Source organism: Schistocerca serialis, chromosome 12 (genome assembly GCF_023864345.2).
Source record: "Schistocerca serialis cubense isolate TAMUIC-IGC-003099 chromosome 12, iqSchSeri2.2, whole genome shotgun sequence".
Lineage (NCBI taxonomy): Eukaryota > Metazoa > Arthropoda > Insecta > Orthoptera > Acrididae > Schistocerca > Schistocerca serialis.
Genome location: NC_064649.1, coordinates 107551408 through 107574471, shown reverse-complemented (window position 1 = coordinate 107574471; position 23064 = coordinate 107551408). Strand labels below are relative to the sequence as shown.

Genomic DNA, 23064 nt, shown 5'->3' with positions numbered 1-23064 from the left:
GTTCTTCCCGCGAACCATACGCGAGTGGAACAGGAAAGGGAGGTAATGACAGTGGCACGTAAAGTGCCCTCCGCCACACATCGTCGGGTGGCTTGCGAAGTATAAATGTAGATGTAGATTGTATATAAATTTTAAAAATCAAATTAAATAAATTCTAATTTTAATAATAAACAGCCTCAGCTGCACCGTTTAGCTAGAATTTACTTATGTTTCAGTCGGGATAACCCAACCTTCTTCAGAATAACAGTAACTACCGTTTGTCCACAGTGGGCATCGTACCTAAAATACCTAATCTCATGTTAGAACCATACGGTACCTCATTTTTAAAAATCCTAAAAATACCTAATTTCATGTTACAACCTGACTGTATCTAATTTTTAATAATCCACTCAGATAAAATGTGATGACTAAAACTACTCTTCTGGTCTTCCCGGCTAATTAGTAACTGAATGATAACCGGTTTGTTACAGCATGCTGCTTGGATGTGGTGAAATATTACAGCGACAGTGTATTTGTGGAAAGACAAGCATGCCGAAAGTACCCAGCTCCAAATCATCTGATTCGTCAGTGGTTACAAGAATTTCCTGGTTTCTCTACAGACGAACGTGTCGTTCACTATAATGTGAGCAACAAGGACGTAAGTACAATGTTTACCTTTTATCTGCTACGCCCACTCACGGAACAGTGATGCCACTGTTTTTCCCGAGTTAACTTGGACCAAACACATGCCAACGCAAAAATATTGCTTCTAAACCTTTAATGTAGGTTAATTATGCTAAGCAGATTCTTTTTTTTTTTTTTTTTTTTTTTTTGTGCGTTCTGGATAGAGATCGCATATAAGTCAGCATGTTGCAGGGACTAAACACCAGGCAAATTTCAAAAATAAATCAAACTTGAAACAAACGTTTGTAACTAAACCAAATGCTACAAACAAAAACGAATTTCGTCTTGACCTGCGTCGAGCCATTGTTGCAACAAACATATCACTCAAATCAGCTGAAAAGACCATGTCATGAATCGTGTAGTTGAGACGATATGTCTCGAATTACCACGTGTAAGTAAGCTAGTTTTATTAAAGCGTCTACAAGAAACCAGTATACACGCAACTACGATTGATGGGAGAGGTTGTAGGTAGTCTGTTTAGGTTTTTATGTTGGTAACGCCACGTAGCGCTTTGTATGTAAATCACTGACTGTGCTGTGTGCAGTCTGTGGCTGGTTCGCATTGTTGGAATTTTTGCTATTGTAGTGTTGGGCAGTTGGATGTGAGCAGCGCGTAACGTTGCGCAGTTGGAGGTGAGCCGCCAGCAGTGGTGGATGTGGAGAGAGATGCCAGAATTTTGAGAGCGGACGATCTGTACGTGTGTCTATCAGAAAGAGTTAATTTGTAATACTGGATATCATGAATGACTTTTGAACACTATTACGGTAAATACATTGTTTGTTGTCTATCAAAATCTTTCATTTGCTGACTATGCCTATCAGTAGTTAGTGCCTTCAGTAGTTAGAATCTTTTACTTAGCTGGCAGTATTGGCGCCCGCTGTATTGCGCTAGTTCGAGTAACGAAGATTTTTGTGAGGTAAGTGATTCATGAAAGGTATAGGTTATTGTTAGTCAGGGCCATTCTTTTGTAGGGATTATTGAAAGTCAGATTGCGTTGCGCTAAAAATATTGTGTGTGAGTTTAGTGATGATCAGAATAAGTAGAGAGAGAAATGTCTGAGTACGTTCAGTTTTGCTCAGCTGTTTGAAAATCAAATAACGTAAGAGGTTTATCAGCACAGTCATTTAAGCAGTTCTAGGGGACTGATGACCTCAGCAGCTTAGTCCCATAGTGCTTGGAGCCATTTGGGCCATTTTTGAGCGATCGCACTCATCGACTTAAACACAGTTAACTTTTTTTTTTTCCTTTATTGAGTTTCGATTCCCCCTGAAGGGGGCAGGCTGGCAGCAGCTTATTACGCCGCTCTTCAGCCTACAGAATTTGTTTTAAAAAGATGAAATAAGAAAAAATAATAACAGTTGGCGATAAAATCGGTGACTTCCAGGTAAAATGGCAGAAAATGCTGGAGCTTAAAACATAAAACACAGGGTGGATGATGCTAATAAAATACACAGGAAGCAGAAAAATAATAGACAGACAATTAAAAAACATGGCGACAGTCTGGTCTCTGTTCGCAAAAGATATAAAATGCACACCCAGCGACAGCATGATTTCTGTTCGCAACACTGTGGAAAGACGCACAACACTGAACACTCACTTAAACACTGCACTAAAAAGTTGGCACAAATATGACATACCATAGCCGAGAGCAGGTGGGGGGAAACTGGACAGATGACGGGAAAAAAGGGGGGGGGGAAGGAGAGGAAAAGTGAAGGGGGGAGGGAGGAAAGGAGCCAATGGAAGATGAGGATCCATAAGAGGGGTGGGGGGTGCTGAGCAGACGTGCCAGGGAGTGGGGAAGGCAGAGGAGGGGAATACAAAAGGACTCGGGGGGGGGGGGGGAGGGGAGAAAGGAGATAGGGAGAGGTTAGGCGGGGAGAAAACAGGATGGAAGGGGGGAGGAAGACGGAGCCCAGGGAAAGGAGGGGGGTGAGGATCAGAGTTGATAGGAGGGATAAATGGAGGGAGAGAGGGCATCATCTGGGAGGTGGAGGTGATGGAAGCCACCTTGGGAAAGGAGATGTGGGGTGTAGAGGTGGAGGGTAGGGGGGACACAACAGTGAAGGCAGGGCAGGGGTGGGGATGGGAGAGGAGGGGGTAACCAGGGGGTGAGGGGGATCAAGGCAGTGGGAAGTGTAGAGGATGCGGATATGTTCGAGGAATAGGAGCAAATGGAGGAAAGGAAGGAGATCATAGAGGATCCGCATGGGGGATGGGAGGTGTATACGGAAGGCGAGGCTGAGTGCATGACGCTCGAGGATCTGGAGAGACTTATAGAATTTGGGGGGGGGGGCAGATATTCAGGCAGGACTGGCATAACAGAGGATGGGACGGATTAAGGATTTGTAGGTGTGGAGGATGGTAGAGGGGTGCAACCCCCATGTCCGGCCAGAGAGGAGTTTGAGGAGTCAGAGGCGGTTGTGGGCTTTTGATTGGATGGAGCGGAGATGAGGGATCCAGGTGAGGTGACGGTTAATGGTGAGGCCAAGGTAGGTGAGGGTGGGGGTGAGGCGGACAGGCCGGGCACAGACAGGAGCCGGAAGGAGCGAGTGGTACGACCTACGATGATTGCCTGGGTCTCACAGTTAACTTCCCTTAGGGCAGCTATAAGCTATAGCTACGGTTGTCTGAATCAAGACCGGAGCCTGTCTGGATAAGAAAAAAAGAGCCATCCATGACCTCTACACGTGTAGCAGGGTACTCCGGTGTTCAAAGTGCTAATCACATTGCACCAAGCGATGGTGGATGCATCTGCTGACGATACGGGGCTACAAAACCAAACATGTTGAAGGTTCCAGCGGGATGCTCGATGGCAGAAGAGAGATCACGTTGTCTCCGCATCAGACTCCAGGCAGCTTCGTTTAGATGCCGCCACAGTCGCGCTACCCACAGCTGCGGTGGAAATTGGAATGCATTGCGGTAGTGGATACGTTTGAATCGGCACAACACCAATTAACGCAGCACAGAGCGCATAAATAGTGGCAAGAGATCCACTGCTGTTGGATTACGGGGCTGGCGGTAAATCATTGGAAACAGTAACTTCAGTTAAAATACTTACGACTAACCGTCCGGAGCGACATAAAGTAGTATGGCCACGTAAATCTAATAATAGATACAGCAGACGCCAGAGGGGTCATAAGGAAAATGTAACACATCCGCGAAAGAAGTGGTTCGAAAAAAAAAGTCTGTTCGACCGAGTCTCATCAGTACAACGACAAACAGGGAGCGAAAGGCTATTTACAATTTGTACAGAAACCAGATGGCAGTTGTGTAAGTCGAGGGACACGAAAGGGAACCAGTGGTTGGGAAGGGACTGAGACAGAGTTGTACGTATCCACGATGTTATTCAATTTGTATATTGAGCAAGCAGTAAAGGAAACAAAAGAAAAGTTCGGAGTAAGAATTAAAGTCCAGGGAGAAGAAGTAAAAACGTTGAGGTTTGCCGATGACATTGTAGTTCTGTCAGAGACAGCAAAGGACCTGGAAGAGCAGTTGAACGGAATGGACAGTATCTTCAACAAAACAAGAATAATGGAATGTAGTCGATGCTGAGGGAACTACACTCCTGGAAATTGAAATAAGAACACCGTGAATTCATTGTCCCAGGAAGGGGAAACTTTATTGACACATTCCTGGGGTCAGATACATCACATGATCACACTGACAGAACCACAGGCACATAGACACAGGCAACAGAGCATGCACAATGTCGGCACTAGTACAGTGTATATCCACCTTTCGCAGCAATGCAGGCTACTATTCTCCCATGGAGACGATCGTAGAGATGCTGGATGTAGTCCTGTGGAACGGCTTGCCATGCCATTTCCACCTGGCGCCTCAGTTGGACCAGCGTTCGTGCTGGACGTGCAGACCGCGTGAGACGACACTTCATCCAGTCCCAAACATGCTCAATGGGGGACAGATCCGGAGATCTTGCTGGCCAGGGTAGTTGACTTACACCTTCTAGAGCACGTTGGGTGGCACGGGATACATGCGGACGTGCATTGTCCTGTTGGAACAGCAAGTTCCCTTGACGGTCTAGGAATGGTAGAACGATGGGTTCGATGACGGTTTGGATGTACCGTGCACTATTCAGTGTCCCCTCGACGATCACCAGTGGTGTACAGCCAGTGTAGGAGATCGCTCCCCACACCATGATGCCGGGTGTTGGCCCTGTGTGCCTCGGTCGTATGCAGTCCTGATTGTGGCGCTCACCTGCACGACGCCAAACACGCATACGACCATCATTGGCACCAAGGCAGAAGCGACTCTCATCGCTGAAGACGACACGTCTCCATTCGTCCCTCCATTCACGCCTGTCGCGACACCACTGGAGGCGGGCTGCACGATGTTGGGGCGTGAGCGGAAGACGGCCTAACGGTGTGCGGGACCGTAGCCCAGCTTCATGGAGACGGTTGCGAATGGTCCTCGCCGATACCGCAGGAGCAACAGTGTCCCTAATTTGCTGGGAAGTGGCGGTGCGGTTCCCTACGGCACTGCGTAGGATCCTACGGTCTTGGCGTGCATCCGTGCGTCGCTGCGGTCCGGTCCCAGGTCGACGGGCACGTGCACCTTCCGCCGACCACTGGCGACAACATCGATGTACTGTGGAGACCTCACGCCCCACGTGTTGAGCAATTCGGCGGTACGTCCACCCGGCCTCCCGCATGCCCACTATACGCCCTCGCTCAAAGTCCGTCAACTGCACATACAGTTCACGTCCACGCTGTCGCGGCATGCTACCAGTGTTAAAGACTGCGATGGAGCTCCGCATGCCACGGCAAACTGGCTGACACTGACGGCGGCTGTGCACAAATGCTGCGCAGCTAGCGCCATTCGACGGCCAACACCGCGATTCCTGGTGTGTCCGCTGTGCCGTGCGTGTGATCATTGCTTGTACAGCCCTCTCGCAGTGTCCGGAGCAAGTATGGTGGGTCTGGCACACCGGTGTCAATGTGTTCTTTTTTCCATTTCCAGGAGTGTAGATTAGGAAACGAGACACTTAAAGTAGTAGATGAGTTTTGCTATTTGGGGAGCAAAATAACTGATGACGGTGGAAGTAGAGATGATATAAAATGTAGACTTCCACCGGCAGGGAAAGCGTTTCTGAGGAAGATAAATTTGTTAACATCGAGCATAGATTTAAGTGTCAGGAAGTCATTTCTGAAAGTATTTGTATGGGGTGTAGCCATGTATGGGAGTGAAACGTGGACGACAAATAGTTTAGACAAGAAAAGAATAGAAGCTTTCGAAATGTGGTGCTAGAGAACAATGGTGAAGGTTACATGGGTAGATCACGTACTGAATAGAACTGGAGAGGAGTTTGTGGCACAACTTGACTAGAAGAAGGGATCGGTTGGTAGGACATGTTCTGAGGCATCAAGGGATCACCAATTTAGTATTGGAGGGCAGCGTGGAGGGTAAAAATCGTAGAGGGAGACCAAGAGATGAATACACTAAGTAGATTCAGAAGGATGTAGGTTGCAGTAGGTACTGGGAGATGAAGAAGCTTGCACAGGATAGAGTAGCATGGAGAGCTGCATCAAACCAGTCTCCGGACTGAAGATCACAAAAACAGGAAAAACAACGTCGAAAAACCAGGCAAAGTTGCAAATTTCACTTTTTTTATTTAGTCGATGTCTAGTTTCGGGCCGGGACCCATTTTCAAATCATGGTAACAGACAGTCAAAATGGTATTTCCGAAAATGCAAAAAACTATGGCAGAAATGCATACGTATTATGAAGTGCAAACGAATAGTTACTGCCCATACAAATATCTGTATGCAATGTGACTGTTCGTATACATTTTTGAGATGGTTTTAGCATTTTCGCAAATACCGTTTGACTATCTTTTACCATCATTTGAAAACGGGTTCCGGCCCGAAGCTAGTCATCGAATAAATAAAAAAGTGATATTTGTAACTTTGACTGGTTTTTCGTTAGTCGGATTAAGAGAAATTAGTGACGTAAAATTATTCCAGCGTGCTGTAAGTTCGTATGTCTCATCAGTCTGGAGCGCTGACCAGACTGGATGAGTAGAAGGGACAGACGACATCCAACGAAGAGCGGCGTGTTTCGTCATGAGATCGTTTGGTCGTCGCGAGTGCGTTACGGACATGGTCAACAAACCCAGTGGCAGACGAGGCACTGTGCATCACGGAGAGGTTAACTACTGAAATTCCGCGAGCGTACCTTGCAAGAGGAGTTGGGAAAATGTATTACTTTCTGAAACGTACTGACAGATTAAAAGTGTGTGCCAGACCGAGACTCGAACTCGGGCCCTTTGATTTGCGCGGAGAAGTGCTGTACCAACTGAGCTACCCAAGCATGAATCACGAGCACTCCGCACAGCTTTACTTCCGCCAGTACCTCATCTCCTACCTTCCACACTTCACATAAGTTTTCCTGCGAAACTTGCAAAGCTAACAGTGCTGGAAGAAACGATGTTGTGGGGAGACATGGCTTACCCACAGCCTGCGGGATGTTTCCAAAATCAGATTTCCGAACATTTTTAACCCGCCAGGAAGCACCATATCAGCGCACACTCCACTGCAGAACGAAAATTCCATTCGGGGCGTTACTTCAGTGCGAAATGACCGTCCGAAGCTCGTGATCTGGTGGCTAGCGTTGCTGCCTCTGGATCACAGGGTCCCGAGTTCCATTCCCGGCCGGGTTGGAGATTTTTCTCTGCCCGGGAACTGTGTCATCATCATCATCATGATAAATGATGATAAATGACGTAGTAGATAGTGTCGAAAGTTCCATGCCGCTTTTCGCGGATGATGCTGTAGTATACAGAGAAGTTGCAGCATTACAAAATTGTAGCGCAATGCAGGAAGATCTGCAGCGGTTAGGCACTTGGTGCAGGGAGTGGCAACAGACCCTTAACATAGACAAATGTAATGTATTGCGAATACATAGAAAGAAGAATCCTTTATTGTATGATTATATGATAGCGGAACAAACACTGGTAGCAGTTACTTCCGTAAAATATCTGGGAGTATGCGTACGGAACGATTTGAAGTGGAATGATCATATAAAATTAGTTGTTGGTAAGACGGGTACCAGGTTGAGATTCATAGGGAGAGTCGTTAGAAAATGTAGTCCATCAACAAAGGAGGTGGCTTACAAAACACTCGTTCGACCTATACTTGAGTATTGCTCATCAGTGTGGGATCCGTACCAGATCGGGTTGACGGAGGAGATAGAGAAGATCCAAAGAAGAGCGGCGCGTTTTGTCACAGAGTTATTTGGTAAGCGTCATAGCGTTACGGAGATGTTTAGCAAACTCAAGTGGCAGACTCTGCAAGAGAGGCGCTCTGCATCGCGGTGTAGATTGCTGTCCAGGTTTCGAGAGGGTGCGTTTCTGGATGAGGTATCGAATATATTGCTTCCCCCTACTTATACCTCCCGAGGAGATCACGAATGTGAAATTAGAGAGATTCGAGCGCGCACGGAGGCTTTCCGGCAGTCGTTCTTCCCGGGAACCATACGCGACTGGAACAGGAAAGGGAGGTAATGACAGTGGCACGTAAAGTGCCCTCCGCCACACAGCGTTGGGTGGCTTGCGAAATGTAGATGTAGATGTAGATCATTCGTAATACTCGCTAGGTTGGGTTGTGTGAAAGCTGGACTGTGTAAAAATTGGGACTTTGTACGAGCGCTGATGACCGCGCAGTTGAGCGGCCCACATACCAATAATCATCATCATCGCGAAATGACCACGACGAGAAAAATCAGAGAGATTGTAACTCATGTCGACGTTTATCAGCCGTTGTTATTCCTAAGCTCAGTTCGTGATCGGAAAAGAGAAGTGAACGACGGACTGCGGTACCAAAAGTACCCTCCGCCAAACATCGTAATGCCGTTTCCGGAGCACACAGTAGCGGAAATCGGTACAAAGGCACTGTTCCTACGCAAGTAACATACAATGTCTGTAACGTAGATGTACCGAGGTCCCCAGTTCAATAGAATACAATACAATCATCTATTGCCAGTCCTCTACCGTGCATAGATGTTACTGTCCTTGTCAGATTGCTCCACTCTACTGCAACACCCATTTAAAAATGAAAAACTCATTGAGATTTGTTGACCATTTTTTCTAAATGAGCTGTACAAATTTCATACAACTGTTCTACATCAACATGAAATTTTTGAACTTCACTAGTTAATGCAACGTCGCTGTTCTCCAAGAGATGTCACTGAGTGGAATAAAACTTTCTTCTTTACGACGTTCTATGATTCTGCTAGTATCTTCCAAAATCGCAGCTATAACACTGCTGTCTGCTCTCTCAAGTATTTGTCTCTGAAATACGCTCCAACTGACTATGCAGGCTGGCTCTGAGCACTATGGGACTTAACATCTATGGTCATCAGTCCCCTAGAACTTAGAACTACTTAAACCTAACTAACCTAAGGACATCACACAACACCCAGCCATCACGAGACAGAGACTATGCAGGAACCACAAATATGATTCCGTTAACGGATTATGGAAGAGGGTCGTCAGAAATTTAGGTGCCTTTTCTTCTAAGAGGAAAAATGATTTAAGAGTCTTACCCAACTTCCGTGCGCTCTCTAGAGCTACAAACAAAGATAACCACCTTGTTTTTGTATGTGACAACAATGCATGATATTCTATGTCCACAAATACACAGAACTTCTTTAGACGCTCCGTTCGTACTGTGTATGTGGAGAAGAAATTGAAAAGTTTAATTATAAAGGTTTCTACGTGAACAAACATCACGTCAGCGGCTGTCTTGGCAGTAATGTGTAGTATGTGAGCAAGGCAGCCAAGTCCTAAAAGATTTTCGTTTACTTCACTTTTCAGTCTAGTAAGTATATTGTTTGTACCTGCTCGTGTCACTCCTCCGAAATTACTGTTAGCATTGTCACCGCAAAATGCAATACACTTACTCTCGCCGGCCGGTGTGGCCGTGCGGTTCTAGGCGCTTCAGTCTGGAACCGCGTGACCGCTACGGTCGCAGGTTCGAATCCTGCCTCGGGCATGGATGTGTGGGATGTCCTTAGGTTAGTTAGGTTTAATTAGTTCTAAATTCTAGGCGACTGATGACCTCAGATGTTAAGTCGCATAGTGCTCAGAGCCATTTGAACCATTTTGAACACCAACTCTCATCAATTTTATTTTCTTCTAATGCAGTAATGCAGTACGTACTTACCGTAGAGGCGGCTTCATTTGGCAGCGAAAGTAAGTAACTTAAGCAGTTTCACTTGAATGCCATTCTGAGGTATAAAGTGTGGTGTCACCGCCAGACACCACACTTGCTAGGTGGTAGCCTTTAAATCGGCCGCGGTCCGTTAGTATACGTCGGACCCGCGTGTCGCCACTATCAGTGATTGCAGACCGAGCGCCGCCACACGGCAGGTCTAGTCTAGAGAGACTCCCTAGCACTCGCCCCAGTTGTACAGCCGACTTTGCTAGCGATGGTTCACTGACAAATTACGCTCTCATTTGCCGAGACGAAAGTCTAGCATAGCCTTCAGCTACGTCATTTGCTACCACCTAACAAGGCGCCATATTCAGTTACTATGTCTTCTGAACAGATAATATTGTGACTCATGTACCGTAAAGAGCGACGTTCATCATTAATGGATTAAAGTTAAGTATCAAACTCATTCCGTCCGCTTTCTGAATTCTAATTCCTTGTCATGTTCCAGACCTCTCGTCAGTATAGTCCTTCCCTCCTCACGTCAGCCTGCGTGAGCTAAAACGCGTGCATTTCGGCCTCCACGAGTAACACGGTGTTGGCACTTCTGCCAACACAACATAAAGTATTGAACGATTAATCGAAATATTTTTTCAGCCTCGTCATTACTCGCATCTGTAGCTATTGAATACCAGCGGACCAGTGAAAGGTCGTCACATATTATTTTGTTTGACAGTGTCAGGTGCCAAAACTGCTTTCAAAAGTGATGTTGTTTTGGTCCTGTCCAACGTCACACTCTTCGCCGTGACAGAATCGTTAAAAAGATTGGAGCTGAGCCTAGAAGTACAGTCTACAGATTTCAAAGACATATGATGTTGAACGGTATGATAACACGGTGTTAATTCCGCTGCTGCTACTGATTGGCTCTGTTTTGATGCTTTCGAAACAAAAAGGCTAGCAGAGCACATGTTTCATTTATGCTTTTGGCTTTCTAAATGATCTGTAATATCTGCCTCCATGTGAAATTCAAAGATTTGACTTACATATTGCACATTCCACTTCATAGTCATGTCTTCCTCATTTCATGAAAGACCATTCTTCCGTATATTGGTCTTGAAAGGAACACTTTCGCTTTGGCATTTGTTCACTTCACACACACGCAATTATGAACTAAGGACAATAATCCTCGGACAGAGAACACCGTAGCTGCAACGTCGTAACTGAACTGAATCCCAGGACATGAGTTAATAATAGAAAGAAGCGTTACCCGCAATGAAGGCCCTTGGTAGACGCTGCCAGGTGCAACAATGAAACAAAAATTATTATTATACTTAACAGTGACAGTTAAAATACAAATCCACGCCAGCATTTGGGAATAAATGGTATGAAGGTATTTCTTTGGCATCACAAAACAGGGACTAAATTGGCGTCCCGAAAGCAATTTTCGGGACACTCATTTTATTAAATCCGAAACGGAAAAACCAGGACGTCTGGCAACCCTACACCAACATATTGTTAACGAACTGTTTTCCGATCTTAAAGCAAAATGTAAATAACTTAATTACAGCCATTGACGATGCTTTACCTCAATAAAGCGGTACGCGCCTGATGAAGGAAAAAAAAAAAACCACGCATTTTTGTAGTTGCAACGACAGAAGAAAAGTACCCTGCAAAATTGTAAAGCAACTATGGACAATATGGCAACATAAATGAAGAATTTATTCCAACCGACAACATTAATTTTCCTACAAATACTGATTTCCAAAACTTTACATGTTCACGGAGATGTGCGGCCATGCAATTCCGCAGTTCTCTGAAGGTAGCGAAGATGTATTCCGCAATCTCTGGTGCCAGAGACAGAGGTCCGCGTGGCATTGTTCCGAATGTCTTGTTCGAAAACAACCTGGAGAAAGGCCTTGCTCAGTAAGGGTGACAGGATACAAATTTCAGACTATCTCAGCAGTCAGCACCAAATATTCGATGATGAGGACGAAGATGTGGAGAACAAATGGGAAAAATTCAAAGGCATCTTCAATATGCCCTAGACATGTATGTTTCGAGAAACGTTTTAAGGGATCGGAAAGATCCACCATGGTTTCATAGCCGTGTAAGAAAAGCGCTACGTAAACAAAGAGCACTTCATCTCAGATTCAAGTGGAGTAAAAGCCTAGCTGAGAAACAAGAGCTGAGCGAAGCGAAAGTGAGGGTAAGAAGAGCAATGAGAAAAGCGTTTAATGATTTTGAAAGTGAGACGTTGTCAACCGACCTGAGTAAAAACCCTACGAGATTTTGGTCGTACGTAAAAACAGTGAGTGGATCAAAATCATCTGTTTATTCTCTCAGCGACCACATCGGCACCGAAACGGAAGAGGAGAGAGAGAAGGCCGAAACAGTGAATTCGGAAGTTGTTTCACAGCAGAAGATCGTAACACTGTCTCAATTGCCATGGGAATGTCGGAATGGCAGATACTGAGATAACCGATCGCGGAATTGAAATGCAGCTACAATCGTTTAGTAGTGGAAAGGCCTGAGGACCAGATGAGATACCTATAAGATTCTATAAAGGTTATGCGAAAGAACTTGCTCCGCTTCTAGCAGTAATTTATCGTCGATCGCTTGAGCGACGAAAGGTACCTAACGACTGGAAAAAAGCGCAGGTCATTCCCGTTTGTAAGAAACGCCGTAAGACAGATCCACACAACTACAGACATATTTCATTGACGTCAATCTTTTGTAGAATTATGGAACATTATTTATGCTCAATAATTATGACGTTTTCGGAAATTTAACATCTCATCTGTAAAAATCAACGTGGATTCCGCAAACAGAGGTGCTGCGAAACTCAGCTCGCTCTGTTCCTCCATGAGATCCACAGGGCAGTGGACAACGGCGCTCAGACTGATGCCGTGTTCCTTGATTTCAGTGAGGCATTTGACACCGCCCCGCATTGCCGTCTACTGAAAAAAATACGAACTTACGGAATATCGGAGCAGACTTGCGACTGGATTAAAGACTTTTCTCTAGATAGAACTCAACACGTCGCTCTTAACAGAACGAAATCTAAAGATGTAAACGTAATATCCGGAGTACCACAGGGAAGTGTGATAGGACCGGTGGTGTTTAGAATATATACAGGGTGTTACAAAAAGGTACTGCCAAACTTTCAGGAAACATTGCTCACACACAAATAAAGAAAAGATGTTATGTGGACACGGGTCCGGAAACGCTTAATTTCCATGTTAGAGCTCATTTTAGATTCGTCAGTATGTACTGTACTTCCTCGATTCACCGCCAGTTGGCCCAATTCAAGGAAGGTAATGTTGACTTCGGTGCTTGTGTTGACATGCGACTCATTGCTCTACAGTACTAGCATCAAGCGCATCAGTACGTAGCATCAACAGGTTAGTGTTCATCAAGAACGTGGTTTTGCAGTCAGTGCAATGTTTACAAATGCGGAGTTGGCAGATGCCCAAATGATGTATGGATTAGCACGGGGCAATACCCGTGGCGCGGTACGTTTGTATCGAGACAGATTTCCAGAACGAAGGTGTCCCGACAGGAAGACGTTCGAAGCAATTGATCGGCGTCTTAGCGAGCACGGAACATTCCGGCCTATGACTCGCGACTGGGGAAGACCTAGAACGACGAGGACACCTGCAACGGACGAGGCAATTCTTCGTGCAGTTGACGATAACACTAATGTCAGCGTCAGAGAAGTTGCTGCTGTACAAGGTAACGTTGGCCACGTCACTGTATGGAGAGTGCTATGGGAGAACCAGTTGTTTCCGTACCATGTACAGCGTGTGCAGGCACTATCAGCAGCTGATTGGCCTCCACGGATACACTTCTGCGAATGGTTCATCCAACAATGTGTCAATCCTCATTTCAGTGCAAATGTTGTCTTTACGGATTAGGCTTCATTCCAACGTGATCAAATTGTAAATTTTCACAATCAACATGTGTGCGCTGACGAGAATCCACACGCAGTTGTGCATTCACGCCATCAACACAGATTTTCGGTGAAGGTTTGGGCAGGCATTGTTGGTGATGTCTCGATTGGGCCCCATGTTCTTCCACCTACGCTCAAAGGAGCACGTTATCATGATTTCATACGGGATACTCTACCTGTGCTGCTAGAACATCTGCCTTTACAAGTACGACACAACATGTGGTTCACGCACGATGGAGCTCCTGCACATTTCAGTCGAAGTGTTCGTACGCTTCTCAACAACAGATTCGGTGACGATGGATTGGTAGAGGCGGACCAATTCCATGGCCTCCACGCTCTCCTGACCTCAACCCTCTTGACTTTCATTTATGGGGGCATTTGAAAGCTCTTGTCTACGCAACCCCGGTACCAAATGTAGAGACTCTTCGTGCTCGTATTGTGGACGGCTGTGATACAATACGCCATTCTCCAGGGCTGCATCAGCGCATCAGGGATTCCATGCGACGGAGGGTGGATGCATGTATCCTCGCTAACGGAGGACATTTTGAACATTTCCTGTAACAAAGTGTTTGAAGTCACGCTGGTATGTTCTGTTGGTGTGTGTTTCCATTCCATGATTAATGTGATTTGAAGAGAAGTAATAAAACGAGCTCTAACATGGAAAGTAAGCGTTTCCAGACACATGTCCACATAACATATTTTCTTTCTTTGTGTGTGAGGAATGTTTTCTGAAAGTTTGGCCGTACCTTTTTGTAACACCCTGTATAAATGATCTAGTAGAAAGGGTCGGATGCTCTTTAAGGATATTCGCCGATGATGCAGTTGTCTATACCAAAGTAGCAACGCCAGAAGAATTTGCAGAAGGACGCGCAGAGAATTGATGAATGGTGGAGGCTCTTGCAGCTGACCGTTGAACGTAAATAAATGTAACGTATTGCTCATGCATAGGAACAGAAATCCGCTACTGTACAGTTACACTACCGATGACAAACAGCTGGAGAGAGGGTCTGCCATAAAATATCTCGGCGTAACTATTTCGGGTCACCTCAAGTGCAGTGACCACATAAAACAGAGAGTGGAAAAAGCAGAGAGCAGACTCAGATTCATCGTAAGAATCTTAAGGAAATGTAACTCATCCACGAAAGAAGTGACATATGAGGCGCTTGTTCGTCCGATTCTTGTGTGTCGTTGATTTATCTGGGATCCCTATCAGGAAGGATGAAAGGTGGCTACACTGAGTCACAGCGCCAGAGATTGCGCCAAGGTTATTATTCCGCCGCCTCCACTGGTGCAGTAGTAGTTCAGAGGATGTCGAGGGCAGTTGTTGTTCTGTTGGGCGAGAGAGTAGATGCTGTTCGGTTGGTTTAATGTATAGATGGAAGAAGTTGCAATTCTCAGAATATATTTGAGAAAGGAGATAGGCTTTTGATTTATGATGCTGGTGTAATGGAATATTTTCGGCAATATATAATGAGGTAAAAAGGTATTACAGTTTTCTTTAATAGCAATCCCGCTTGCTCACAGGTACAGTCAACAAAGCATCTGGCTCGTGTTAATTTATTAGACTTGTAATTCTGGGTTCTATGTGCAATGATAATATTTCTGGTTGTTCAATTAGTTCATTGTAAACGGTGTTTAAAATATTTTGTCGTATTGAGAAAGATCGAGCCAGATACATGCACGCTGAGTCACACCACCACACACAGAACAGTTACACTTGTGCTTTGTTGTTTCATAGCTTTTATAGTTGCAGCGGACTTAATTAATCAATTATGCTAATGAAAAATCCTTGTCATTCTTTATTTTTATTTTATGCAGTCAGATTGCGTGCTAATACTAGTCAGGGCCAACCGGTTACTAAAATTATTGCATTTATTCTTTAATATTAGTCCTTTCGTATTAATTAAGCCCCCATGCAAGGACTGATAGAGAAGATCCAACGAAGACCGGCCTGTTTCGTCACGGGATCGTTTAGCTGGCGAGAGAGCGTTACGGAGCTCCACTGGCAGACGTTACAAGAGAAGCGTTGTGCTCTGGCTCTAAGCACTATGGGACGTAACATCTGGGGTCATCAGTCCCCTAGAACTTAGAACTACCTAAACCTGACTAACCTAAGGACTTCACACACATCCATGCCCGAGGCAGGATTCAAACCTGCGACCGTAGCAGCCGCGCGGTTGCGGACTGAAGCGCCTAGAACCGCTCGGCCACAGCGGCCGGCTGGCGTTGTGCATCACGAGGAGATTTACTATTGGAATTTCGGGACAGGAGTCGGAGAACATATTAATCCAGAATGAGATTTTCACTCTGCAGCGGAGCTTCTGTAAAGTTTGGAAGGTAGGAGGCGAGGTACTGGCAGAAGTAAAGCTGTAAGGAGGGGGTGTGAGTCGTGCTTGGGTAGCTCAGTTGGTAGAGCAGTTGCCCGCGAAAGGCAAAGGTCCCGAGTTCGAGTCTCGGCCCGGCACACAGTTTTAATCTGCCAGGAAGTTTCAACATATTACTTCCCCCCCCCCCCCCCCCCCATACATCTCGCGTATTGACTACGAGGAGAAAATTGGAGATACTAGTGCCAAAACAGAGGCTTACCGACAATCATTCTTCCTACGCACAATTTGCGAGTGGAACAGGGTAGGAGCGATCACATAATGGTACCGAAAGTACTCTCCGCTACACACCGTAAGGCGGCTTGCAGAGCAGGCTGTAGTTGTAGATGTAGATCTCTTTAGACTGCGGCGCTCACCTGAGAATAAACCGCCAGAGTTCCCGCGTTGCAGGTAGCGGAAAGTGCATGAGGTGCGGGCGCACGGCAATTGCAACGTATCGTGGAGGTGACGTGTGCAACGGCCTTGGCGCAGAGCCGTCTGAAATCACTCGGTGCTAACTAAGCACGTACTGCCGGGCTACACTGTGTGAGCGCGCGCGCTCTAGCGCGGGAAACACAGTTCGGGACATTTCACAGTAAACCTGTCGCTGAGCTATTCACTTCTTTTGTATACACTACCGGCCATTAAAATTGCTACACCACGAAGATGACGTGCTACAGACGCGAAATTTAACCGACAGGAAGAAGATGCTGTGATATGCAAATGATTAGCTTTTCACAGCATTGGCACAACGTTGGCGCCGGTGGCGACACCTACAACGTGCTGACATGAGGAAAGTTTCCAACAGATTTCTCATACAGAAACAGCAGTTGACCGGCGTTGCCTGGTCAAACGTTGTTGTGCTGCCTCGTGTAAGGAGGACAAATGCGTACCATGACGTTTCCGACTTTGATAAAGGTCGGATTGTAGCCTATCGCGATTGCGGTTTATCGTATCGCGACATTGCTGCTCGCGTTGGTCGAGATCCAATGACTGTTAGCAGAATATGGAATCGGTGGGTTCAGGAGGGTAATACGGAACGCCGTGCTGGATCCCAACGGCCTCGTATCACTAGCAGTCGAGATGACAGGCATCCTATCCGCATGGCTGCAACGGATCGTGAAGACACGCCTCGACCCCTGAGTCAACAGATATGAACGTTTGCAAGACAACAACCATCTGAAAGAACAGTTCGACGACGTTTGCAGCAGCATGGACTATCAGCTCGGAGACCGTGGCTGCGGTTACCCTTGACGCTGCATCACACACAGGAGCGCCTGCGATGGTGTACTCAACGACGAACCTGGGTGCACGAATAGCAAAACGTCATTTTTTCAGATGAATCCAGGTTCTGTTTACAGCATCATGATGGTCGCATCCGTGTTTGGCGACATCGCGGTGAACGCACATTGGAAGCGTGTATTCGTCATCGCCATACTGGCGTATCACCCGGCGTGATGGTATAGGGTGCCATTGGTTACACGTCTCGGTCACCTCTTGTTCGTATTGACGGCACTCTGAACACTGGACGTTACATTTCAGATGTGTTACGGCCCGTGGCTCTACCTCTTTCATTCGATCCCTGCGAAACCCTACATTTCAGCAGGATAATGCCGGTGATGAGGATGAAATGATGATGAGGACAACACAACACCCACTCCACGAGCGGAGTAAATAAACAACCCGGCCGGGAATAGAACCCGGGCCCGCTGCATGGCAGGGAAGAACGTTACCACCTAGCTAAGCAGGCGGACTTCCGATACTTCAGAGACTCGAACTCTCATGTATTAAATAGCTTCAAACGTCTGGTAACTCTCAAATCAGTTAATTTGTTCAACGTTTGAGCATAAGCATACAAGTGAGAAAAGAAAAAGATCTGAAATTTTTTTAAATTTTTTGCAAGTGATCAAATCCTCTCATGAGGCACTGGATGAATACTGTCTAACGTGGGCTCCATTTTAAGCAAAATCTGATTCTTCACGCATCTTAGTCATATGACGCCCCATCTGCCGAATTACATGTGTAATTTTGCACGGATACTTAGTTGTATATGCGAATGGTAGGAGAGGAAGAGAAGGAAAAGTACTGGGTGAAAATGAAATGGGGGTAAGGAATGAAAGAGGAAGCCGCCTGATAGGATTTTGCACAGTGCATAACTTAATCATAGCTAACACTTGGTTTAACAATCATGAAAGAAGGTTGTATACATGGAAGAAGTCTGGAGATACTAGAAGGTATCAGATAGATTATCCAATGGTAAGACAGAGATTTAGGAACCAGGTTTTAAAATGTAGGACATTTCCCGGAGCAGATGTGGACTCTGGCCACAATCTATTCGTTATAAACTGTATATTACCACTGAAGAAATTGCAAAAAAGTGGGAATTTAAGGACGTGGGACCTGGATAAACTGAAAGAACCAGAGGTTGTAGAGAGTTTCAGAGAGAGCATTAGGGAACGATTAACAAGAACGGGGGAAAGAAATACAGTAGAAGAAGAATGGAAATAGTGAAGGCAGCAAAGGAGCAAGTAGGTAAAAAGACGAGAGCTACCAGAAATCCTTGGGTAACAGGAGGGAGAATTTAACTGATGAAAGGAGAAAATACAAAAATGCAGTAAATGAAGCAGACAAAAAGGAATACAAAAGTCTCAAAAATGAAATGGAGAGGAAGTGCAAAATGGCTGAGCAGGAATGGCTACCGGACAAATTTAAGGATGTAGGCATATATCACTAGGACTAAGATAGATACTGCCTACAGGAAAATTAAAGAGACCTTTGGAGAAAAGAGAACCACCTGTATGAGTATCAAGAGGTCAGATAGAAAATCAGTTCTAAGCACGTTTCCATTGTCACTGCTTAAAATATTTATTGATTATTACGACAGCTGTTTCGGAAGATTTCCATGTTCAAGTTGCTGTATATTCAAAGTTTCAGAATTACAATGTGCTATAGTTCTACGCGAGTTTAAGACTTTTTTTTTGTAACTGGAAAATTTCGTGAATTATTGAGGTATAACTGAAGTCATACTTTTCATTGTGACGAATAATACAAACAACTGTGTTGTAGTTAATTTTTTAATTTGTAAATTATGTAAGTAAGAACAGACTTACGTCTACGCTGTCCTGACGTTTGTATATAACATGTTGTGTGACTATATTTGGTGACTGTTGTCGTTATGTTTCACGTCAAATTCTAAAACATCGATTTCAGTTGATTTTGTGCCGTTCTATACAGTGTAATATTTTCATATAATTTTGTAAATATTCCTGTAATTTTTTGTGGTTCACACTACATACGTTTTATATTTACATAGTAAGAGACTATGGTAAGAGGTGTTAATATAATTACGTGTTTTAAAATTTGACGTGAAATAAAAACGAGAAAAGTCATCAGATACAGTCACACCAGATGTTATATACACGTCAATACAACGTAGACGTATGTCTGCCTCTTACTTACATAATTTAGAAATACAACAGTTAATTTCAATAGAGTTGTGCAATTGGTCACAATGAAAACCTGGACTGCAGTTTCACTTATATCTCAATAATTCACGAAATTCTTCACTTATAAAAAAAAAAAAAGGTCTAAAATCCTATAGAACTATAGCACATGGTAATACTCAAAATTTGTACACACAGGAAATCTTCGGAAACAGCTGTCATAATAATCAATAAATGTTGTAGGCAATGATACTGCAACCTTGCTTACAATGTCCTTACGAGATATATACACTGACGAGCCAAAGAAATTGGTACACCTGCCTAATATCGTGTACGGTCGCCGCGAGTACACAGAAGTGCCGCAACACGACGTGGCATGGACTCGACTGATGTCTGAAGTAGTGCTGAAGGGAACTGAAATCATGAATTCTGCAGGGCTGTCCACAAATCAGTAAGAGTTCGAAGGGTTCCGATCTCTTCTGAACAGCACGTTGCAAGCCATCTCTGATATGCTCAATAATGTTCATGTCTAGGGAGTTTGGTGGCCAGCGGAAGTGTTTGAACTCAGAAGTGCGTTCCTAGAGCACCTATGTAGCAATTCTGGACGTTTGGGGTGCCGCATTATCCTGCTGGAATTTCGCAAGTCCGTCAGAATGCACAAAGGACACAAATGGATGCAAGTGATCAGACAGGATGCTTACGTATGTGACACCTGCCAGATTCGTATCTAGACGTTATCAGTGGTCCCATATCACTCCAACTGCACACGGCCCACACTGTTACAGAGACTCCACCAGCTTGAACACTCCTCTGCTGAGATGCAGGGTTCATGAATTCATGAGGTTATCTCCATACCTATAAACGTCCTTCCGTTCGATAGAATCCTTCCGTCCGATACAATTTGAAACGAGACTAGTTCGAGCAGGCGACATGTCTCCAGTCGTCAACAGTCCAATGACGATTTCGTCGAGCTCCAGACGAGGCATAAATCTTTGTGTTGTGCAGTCATCGAGGAAACGCGAGTGGCCCTTTGGCTCCGAAGGCCCATATCGATGATGTTCCGTTGAATGATTCACACACTGACACTTGCTGATTGCCCAACATTGAAATCTGCAGCAATTTGCGGAAGGATAGCAGTTATGTCATGGTGAAAGATTCTCATCAGTCGTCGTTGGCCCCGTTCTTCGAGGATCTTTTTCCGGTCGCAGCGATGTCAGATAGTTGATGTTTTACCAGGTTCCTGATATTCACGGTCCACTCGCGAAATGGTCGTACGGGATAATCCCCACTTCATCGCTACACGGAGATGCTGTGTCCCATCGCTTGTGCGCCGACTAAAACATCACGTCCAAACTCACTTACCTTGTTAACCTGCCATTACAGCAGCAGTAACCCATCCAACAACTGCACCAGACACTTGTTGTCTTATACAGGCGTTGCCGACCGAAGCACCGTATTCTGCCTGTTTACGTATCTTTTTATTTTAATACGTATGCCTATACCAATTTCTTTGGCGCTTGAGTCTGAATCGGTGTTTTAGTTGACACTTTATCTAGATACGTTTGGTACCGATCTATCTGACATTTGGAGGTTTGGGTGTAAGTATGTTTCATTGTCTTGGTGACACGTAGTTATTACTACAGGTACTACAATCCAGCATAATATTCAACATCGAAGTGCATATTTGTATTTTGGTGTAAGTATGTTTCATAGTCTTGGTGACGCCGCGCGGGATTAGCCGAGCGGTCTCAGGCGCTGCAGTCATGGACTGTGCGGCTGGTCCCGGCGGAGGTTCGAGTCCTCCCTCGGGCATGGGTGTGTGTGTTTGTCCTTAGGTTAGATTAAGGTTAAGTAGCGTGTAAGCTTAGGGACTGATGACCTTAGCAGTTAAGTCCCGTACGACTTCACAAACATTTGAACATTTTTTGCAACGAATTGACGCATGGTGCAGGGAATGGCAATTGAATCTCAATGTAGACAAGTGTAATGTGCTGCGAATACATAGAGAGAATGATCCTTTATCATTTAGCTACAATATAACAGGCCAGCAACTGGCAGCAGTTAATTGCATAAATTATCTGGGAGTAGGCATTAGGAGTGATCTAAATTGGAATGACCTTATAAAATTAATCGTCGGCAAAGCAGATGCCAGACTGAGATTCATTGGAAGAATCCTAAGGAAATGCAATCCGAAAACGAAGTAGGTTACAGTATGCTTGTTCGCCCACTGCTTGAATACTGCTCAGCAGTGTGGGATCCGTACCAGATAGAGTTGATAGAAGAGAAAGAGAAGATCCAACGGAGAGCAGCGCGCTTCGTTACAGGATCGTTTAATAATCGCGAAAGCGTTACGGAGATGACAGATAAACTCCAGTGGAAGACTCTTCAAGAGAGACGCTCAGTAGCTCGGTACGGTCTTTTGTTGAAGTTTCGAGAACATACCTGTTGTGACTTGGCAAGACAGCCAAGCCACTATGAGATAGCCGAAAGGCACGCGTTTAAGCTCACGCAGGCTGGCGCGAGGTCTGGAACAGTTAAAGGAATAGAGACTAGCAAAATAGGTACGTAGCTGCTGGAATACTTAACTTTAATCCATAATTGGTGAACATTGGTCTGACGGTACATGCATCACAAGATAAATAGAAAATTATAATGGCGCCTTGCTAGGTCGTAGCAAATGACGTAGCTGAAGGCTATGCTAAGTATCGTCTCGGCAAATGAGAGCGTAATTTGTTAGTGAACCATCGCTAGCAAAGTCGGCTGTACAACTGCGGCGAGTGCAAGGAAGTCTCTCTAGACCTGCCGTGTGGCGGCGCTCGGTCTGCAATCACTGATAGTGGCGACACGCGGGTCCGACGTATACTAACGGACCGCGGCCGATTTAAAGGCTACCACCTAGCAAGCGTGGTGTCTGGCGGTGACACCACAATACCTTCACCGAGGATTCAAGCAGTATATTGCTCCCTCCTACGTATATCTCGCGAAGAGACCATGAGGATAAAATCAGAGAGATTAGAGCCTACAAAGAGGCATACCGACAATCTTTCTTTCCACGAACAATACGAGACTGGAATAGAAGGGAGAACCGATAGAGGTACTCAAAGTACCCTCCGCCGCACACTGTCAGGTGGCTTGTGGTGTATGGAGGTAGATGTAGATCGTCCAACCCGGTATTATTTTGTTCATTAGGCGGCAGTTGGCGATTTAGCGACTTAACTGCAGATCCTAATCTAGAACGTCTCGCTGGCGTCGGCTGTTGGGGCAGGCCTACAGGAGAAGGCAACGCAGAAGCATCGACCGGCTGCGTCAGCCTGGTGTGGGACTCTGTGTGTGCGCTGCGTCAGCTCCTTGAGCTGAAGAGTGCCGCGAAAGGCAGAGGGAAAGCCGGTCAGAGAGGACGCCTTATTGGCTGCGCTTCGGGGAAGGGGCAATAATACTGTCTCTCTCTCTCTCTCTCTCTCAGGGTGGTCCACTGATCG

The 23064-nt window shown here is 45.4% G+C and overlaps 1 non-coding gene across 1 annotated transcript; it reads left to right on the top strand.

Moving 5' to 3' along the window:
- Window positions 1-16169: 16169 nt before the first annotated feature.
- Trnas-cga (transfer RNA serine (anticodon CGA)) lies at window positions 16170-16244 on the top strand. The gene has a single exon. It is a non-coding gene; the product is annotated as a tRNA-Ser (tRNA).
- Window positions 16245-23064: the final 6820 nt, after the last annotated feature.